Source organism: Corvus kubaryi, unplaced genomic scaffold (genome assembly GCF_017639235.1).
Source record: "Corvus kubaryi isolate FWS band 111438036 unplaced genomic scaffold, C.kubaryi_AGA036_p1.0 37285, whole genome shotgun sequence".
NCBI classification, from domain to species: Eukaryota; Metazoa; Chordata; class Aves; order Passeriformes; family Corvidae; genus Corvus; species Corvus kubaryi.
This window is the reverse complement of record NW_024581089.1, coordinates 802748-810184: the sequence shown is the minus strand read 5'-3', so window position 1 is coordinate 810184 and position 7437 is coordinate 802748.

Below are 7437 nucleotides of genomic sequence, written 5' to 3'. Positions count from 1 at the left end.
TCTTTCTCTCTTTCTCTCTTTTTTCAGCTACTTGGGCGTGCTCTCCAAAGGAGGGAGTTGTCCAGCGGGGGGGGAAGCAAGGAGCAAGGCGGGGAGGTGGGCAGGAGGGGAACCAGGAAAGGCAGACGGATCACCTGCCTGCAGGCAGGCTCAGCGCGATCCTCCTCCTGCGGGCACGGCCCGGGGGAACGCGGCGGGGGCTCCGGGGGGTGTCACCGGGGGACGCCCCCGGGGCTGGCCCCGGCCCGCCGGGCGGCATTGGAGCCGCCGCGCCCGGCTCGGCTCGGCCCGCACCCCGCGCTGCTCCGCGCCGGCAGCGGGGCCGCAGCTTTGACTCCGCGCTCGCCGCCCGCTCGCCGGGGCCGCCGAGCACCTGGGGCCGGTTTTATGCGTTTGTCCCGACGCTCCTCCCCCCGGTCGGCCTCTCGCGTGTCGCGGGCTGTCCCGCAGCCGCCCGGTCCCCGCGCCGAGGTGAGCTCCGGGCGGCCGCAGCATCCCCGGAGCACCGCCCCGTCCGCACCGGGGGGCGAGGCGGCACCGGCAGGTGCGGGGGGAGGCAAGAGGGAGCCCCGTGTGCCCGCTGTGGCCTCCCCGCCGGTTTTGTGACCGATCCTTCCAGTGACAGGGCAGGGCTCGGTCCCGCCGGCCCCCGTGGCAGTGGGCTCACGTCCGTGTCTGTGGTCCGAGCCCACGGCGGGGGCGGCCCGGGGGCTGCGGCCGCCGGGGCTCTCCGCGGAGCCGCCGGCCTGCCGCGGGGCGGGGGGGCCGGCCCGGCCGGGAGGAGGATCCCGGCTCCTCGTTGCGGGAATTTACACGGATATGGTGACTATTTTATTATCCACTTAAAATATTTCAAACAGGGAGGTTACCTAAATGATAACAGGGGTGTGGTGCGGGAATTGTTCTACTGATAATGTTTTTCTGAAAACAAAAACACGACGACAGGATCCCTCAGGGTCCCCCCGAGGAGCCGGGCCAGAGACCCCCGAGAAGCCGGGCTGGACCCCCTCTCGCGGGGCAGCGGCTGCGTCCGCACGGACCCCCCGCTCTCCCGAACCACCCCGGGGGGGTCCAAGCGGGGCGCAGCCGGTCCTGGGGGGTGGGTGGCCAGGTCCGTCCCTGCCGAGTTCCCGAGGCAGGGAAGGGGTGTCCCAGTCCGCCTCTCCATCGCTCCGCGTTCCCCGGTGCGGCGGATGATTCACCTCACCGCGGCGCCCCGCAGCCCCTCCATGCGGCCGGGCCGTGCTTCCCACGGCCCCCGGAGCCAGCGGGCGGCCCGGCCCCGGCCGGGGGGGAGCCCGGAGCGAAATGCGGGGTGCAGGGGCTGCGGGAGTGCGGGGGGTGGGAGTGCAGGACTGCGGGGCGCGGGGGGTGCGCGGTGCAGGGCTCGGGGAGCGCGGGGCGTGGGGCGCGGGGCGTGGGGCGCAGGGGTGCGGGGGCTCGGGGTCGCGGTCCTGGGGCTCGGGGCCGGGGTGTGGAGTCTCGGGGCCGGGGTCCGGGGGCTCGGGGTCGCGGTCCAGGGGCTCGGGGCCGGGTTGCGGGGCCGGGTCGGGGTGCGGGGCCGGGCCGGGGTGCGGGGGAGCCCCGAGCCCCCGGGCAGCGCCCGCCGCAACCTTTTTGTCAGAGCGGCACCTGGCGGGCACGGCCGGAACTGCAGCCGCGGGCAGCGGAGCGGGGGAGCGGGAGCGGGGAAACGGGAACGGGAGCGGGAACGGAGGAACGGGAGCGGGGAAACGGGAACAGGAGCGGGGAAACGGGAACGGGAGCGGGAACGGAGGAACGGGAGCGGGGAAACGGGAACGGGAGCGGGGAAACGGGAACGGGAGCGGGGCAGCGGGGGAACGGGAGCGGGAACGGGGGAACGGGAGCGGGGAAACGGGAACGGGAGCGGGGCAGCGGGGGAACGGGAGCGGGAACGGGGGAACGGGAGCGGGGAAACGGGAACGGGAGCGGGAACGGGGGAACGGGAGCGGGAACGGGGGAACGGGGGAGCGGGAGCGGGGGAGAGGGGGAGCGGCAGCGAGGCAGCGGGGGAGCGGGGCAGCCCTCAGCACCCACGGGGCATTTGGGGCGGTGGGAGCAGCTGCCCCACGGCTTTTGCAGCCTCCAGCGCAATAAAGGCTCCCAGCCCTGGAGCACGCTCAGCTCCAGGGACAAGGGGATGGGCCAAAGCCGATAGGTGTGCGTAGAGGGCAGCAGGTATCGATGAGAATAAATTCAAGGCTTAAGGAGATCCTCTTCGGGCGGGGAAACCTCCCAGCAGAGGAAAGGGCCGTTAAGAGGCAGCAGAAAGGCCGTGTTCCAGTCTGCAGCTGTCCATCACCCCCGGTACCAGCAAGGAACACGCTGCTGGTGCTCTCCTCCAGTGCCACATGCAGGGGGCAACAGGGTCAGGCGTGCAACGACCAGAGGGTTTGGGAATTTGGGAGCGCTGCCCTGCCCGCACAGCACAGGCTCCTCCAGCAAACACATCCACGGCTTCTGCCTTGCCCCAGAGGTGACCTGGCAGCGGTCTGGGCCAGGTGGGATGGTCCTGCTCCCCAAACACGGCCCTGCCCCGAACATCGGGGCTGTGGACAGCGGGTGACAGCAGTTTGATCAGCCCTGCAAGGATGAGGATGTGCCCGGTTCTCTCTCTGTGCACACGGAGCAGTTGCAGAGCAGCAGAAGTGACCCAGAGCCGGGCACCAGAGCCCCTGTTCTGCCTGTGCAGATCCCTGAGGGAAGGGCTCCTTTCTGCTCCGCATTTACCGCAGGACAGTGATGTCCTGGGCCATCACTGGGGCTCCTGAGGGCCAGGGCAATCCCAAACATCCTCCAGAATCCTGCAGGTGAGAGGCCTGAAGAGGACACAGAAGGCAGGTGGGGGTTGTGGCTTTTTTTGTTGCCCTCAGTACAACTGGTCACGTTGGTTCAATTGTCCTTGAGCAGAAATGGGCACAAAATGTCTCAGGAGCCTCATCCTGAAACTAAACTTCCTTTCCAAAGAGCAAATCTACCCTTTGAACAGTGAAATAACTGGGAGGTCATTTTAAATTTGCTTCAGAGTTTCAGTCCATATTCCCCACTGTGGTGATCTGGCACATAAAGGAGACTTTTATGCTTTATTTTTGAGATTTTTAAAATTTATTTCTGATGCTGAAGCTAGTGATGATCAGTATAATTCAACCTCAGCTGTTTAACACAGCACACGGGTATGGGATAGGTCAAGGATGACCAAATTATCGTCTTGGGGTTCAGGAAGACTGGAAAATAGCAAACCTTCCTGAGAAAATAATTTACTGAACTAATCAATGACTTTCTCTTGCTCTGTTCATTCCTAAAGAAGTTGTGACCTAGATGCATTTGAAGCATACATAAAATAACATTCCTGTGCAGATTACAGGAGGTAGTTTGTCTTGTTTGGCAAAGTTTCTTGGGCTTTTTAATAATTTTTTAAAATGCTGTAGGCCTTAAATTATCCTTTCAACCACGATGTCTTTTGAGTGGTCTGTAGTAACTAATCCCTACCTACCATTACAGGGTATGCATATCCAGCTTCCTTTTCTACACTATATCTTTATATTTATTACTTCTAATAAATAGATTCTAATATCTGCATAATAAAATCAACATGAGGCATTATGATAAGTAACATGAGCATTATGATAAATTATTTTACTTCTCTTTGGAGTAGGGTAATAACTTACAGGCAAGCTGGTAAATTAACAAAACTTAGAACAACGATTAGAGATTAATGACAGAACAGTAGAAATCAGGAAATTGCCCGTGGCAAGAGAAATTAACTCAAAATCACGCTCTTAAAAGGATTTAAAAGCAATCCCAGAGCTCGTGGCAGGAGGAGGTTTGCTCTGCTGATCCCCCCAGCGCCTAAATGGGACTACAAGAAGGGAGGGGGACTTTTCACAAGGGTGTGGGGTGACAGGACAAGGGGGAATGGCCTGAAGCTGAAGGAGGCAAGCTTTAGGTGGGATTTTGGGAAGAAATTCTTGGCTGTGAGGGTGGGCAGGCCCTGGCACAGAGTGCCCAGAGCAGCTGTGGCTGCCCCTGGGTCCCTGGCAGTGCCCAAGGCCAGGCTGGAGCAGCCTGGGACAGTGGAAGGTGTGGGATTGGATGGGCGTTAAGGTCCCTTCCCACCCAAACCATTCCATGATTCCCTGGCAGTTTCTGGCTCGTGATCTGAGCCACGGGGCTCTCCTGCCTCTCCTGAGATGCTCCGTGCTGTGAGAAACACACCCCAAGCAGAGCAAATAGTTTTATTCCCGATACGATCTCTCTGCTCTCACCTTTTATTGCCCAGGTCTTTATTTAGCAGCAGCAACTTTCTTCTGAACAAAGCCTAGGCCCAAGCTACACCCTGGGGCCATCCATCACTTGTTGCCACAATGGTGTTTCCATTGTTAATTGTTTGTCAGAGCAGCTTTTCGGGGTTAGGCAGTGCAGTGATTTAGTAGGGCAGCTAATCAGCTCTGAAAATGTATTCTCAAAATAAATTAGATCAAAAAAAAAAAAAAAGAAGAAGAAGCTTGAAAAGTCTGCTGGTCTCAGTACAATCCTTTGGGAGTGCTGAGCTGCCTCACCAAACCACAGCTGGATCCAGGAGCTCCCGAGGTTCAGGGCTGCTCTGCTCCCAGCACAGAGCTGAGTGAGGAGATCTGCCCAGCACACGAGGCTCAGTGTGGGGTTCTGGCCAGGGTTATTAATGGCTCACTTTTCATAAGCATAAAGAAATACAAGAAACTTGTCTAAATGAAAAAGAAAGGTTGCCTGCCTTTTTTTTCTTTTTTCTTTTTTTTTTTCTTTTAAGATGGCCTCTGATAACAGGAACTCACAAGGGAAAATGTGGTTAAAAGCCCATTTTGTAACTAGATCCTAGATGCACATACCATCAATACTCCAACTCTGGCTCCCTTTTATCAGGCTAATCATAGCTGCACTGTTTTGTTGTCAAAACATCTCCTGTGGAAGTCAGACCAGAGAGTCCTTTCAGTAGCAAAAACATGAGGTCAATATCCCAACTCTGCCTGTATTAAGAATCTCCTACCTCCCAAAAGCACGTGGAAAAAAAGATACAATAAATAAATAAACAAATAAATAAATAACATCCACAAACCCAGGCAGTTTCCTGGGCTCTTGTCAGCCCATTCCCGATACATCGTACCATCAGCAGCCACGGTGGCTTCTCAGTTTACAGCTGTATTCCTGGCGCTGCAGAAGGAGCAATAAAAACGCTGCTGCAGAGCTGCTCCCTCGGTGAATTCCGTGAGGGGCAGAGCCAGGCAGGGTGAGAGCCTGCCCTGCCTGGCAGGACTGACCACAGCACCTCCCCAGGGCCAGCCCCGGCGGGCTTGGGACCCTTGTGGTAACAAAAGGTGACTCGTGCCCTGTTGTGATCAATCACCTCCCAGTCAATTGATTTGGTGACACAAACAGGGGTCTGGCGAGCTCAGGCCAGGGTCAGAGACACCCAGGGGAGGGTGGCACCCCCTGAAAGGGGAACTCTGATCCCCAGTCCTACCCAGAAGAGCTCCAGGCACAGTTAATGCATCCAGGCAGCAGAAGCAGTTTGGGCAAGCACAGGTGCCTGGGACCCAATTACCTGCCACTGCATCTAATGACTAACTGATGGGCTCAGAGGGCTGTGGGGGCCTGATGACCAGGGGGATGGATGATCAGAAGGCAGTAGAAGGTTTGCGATGAGGAAAGAGGTGCTCTGGTTGGAGCATTTAGGATTTTACTGGCTGTTCAGTGATGTGGGAGATGCAGCTGGTTTGTGGTGCAGAGCTGCATCTGTGTGTGAGCACAGGCTCTCCTCTGCCACAGCCTCCAACACATCTCATGGCTTTTGGAGATGGACACGGCCTCAGAAGCTCCTGAAAACATGGTCTGTGGGCCCAGGGTTTCTCTGGGCTTGAGTTTGCTCAGACTTCTTAATCCAAGTACAAATAAAGGAATACTTTACATCCGAACCAAAGTAACGGTGGTGAAGCTGCTGCGAGCCTGAGCTCCTGAGCTCCGTCCAGCCTGGTTTCTCAGGCAAGTTCATTTGGTTGTGCCTGAGAGCTGAAGGTGCCTCTCTGTATGAAGACATGAGCAACAATTCTGAAAAGCACTGGAGAACCTGGAGGCTGTTGCTGTGCTGCTCTGCAAATCCCTCGCTCTTTCCCTGTGCTGTCTCTGGGAGCAGCCGTGGCTGCACCGCGTGGATGCCCTGGCTCCTGTGGCACATCCAGGCACAGCCTGGGCTGCGGCTGGGGCTGGATCCCAAAGTGGCATTGGGATCAGCCCTGCTACCCTGCAGGCTGTGCCCCCTCCCTGGGTACCACCTGGAGGGCCTTGTTCAGACACCAGAGGAGGGGCTAATCATTAATATACATGAAGAAAATTCTCCCTCCAGCAGTAATATTTAAGGTCAGCAGAAGAATTGGAGAAATAAACCTCTTTCTGCCAGTCATCTTTAACCAAGCACGTGAACCCCACTGCATTGTCTGCTCCCTCAAGCAACGTGGAAGTGTCACCAGGTGCCCACTGCATGTCATGAAGTGACTTCTAGACCTACAGGGGCTCATTTCTTTCTTTCTGTTTACCTTTTATTCCCTGACAAGCACAAACACAGCTATTTGTTCACAGGGATGCTGCTCATCCAGACTTTTTTAAATTATTCATTTCCTGCACAGCTGCTCTGGGAGACTTTCCTGATCCCACCCCATAACGTGTTACTTGTTGCAAACACACTGGGGAATATGTTGTATTTGTAAAAAAAATAATATTCCTTCGTTATCACAACAGGCACTTTGACAAACACTATTTTTGCTTTTTTTTTTAAAAAAAAAAGACATGACATTTCCTTTACACATTTGTTGATGGACACAGAGGTGAAAAGATGAACTGTCAAAGCAGATTATTCACTGCCAAAGAAAGGTCTTAAACATCGTGGATCCGATCCAGAAAACATGACAGTCTTGCAGGCAGTGTAAGAACCACGGAGCTGTGGATGCTGTCAGAAGAAGGTTCCAAAGCCATCAGGGTCTCCCCAAGGCTACAGAGAGGTGGAGCAGCAATGGCACGTGTGGAGGGAAGGGAGCTGGGCTGCAAAACTGGATGTGGATGTGCATCTGTGCTGCCTGTGGCCAGCTGGTGTTGGCCCTGAAATCCTGCAGGAGCCTTTTGGTGACAAAACCTGCTGGGAACCAGGGACTGGCCCTGGAGAAAGCTGAGCTCTGGCAGTTGCTCCAGCATGGGGGCAGTGGGAGAGGAGAAGGAGGAGGCAGAGCTGTGCTGGACACTGGTCACTGCAGGGGCACAGGGAGTCACACAGCTGTGCTGGACACTGGTCACTGCAGGGGCACCCTGAGCCACACAGCTGTGCTGGACACTGGTCACTGCAGGGGCACCCTGAGCCACACAGCTGTGCTGGACACTGGTCACTGCAGGGGC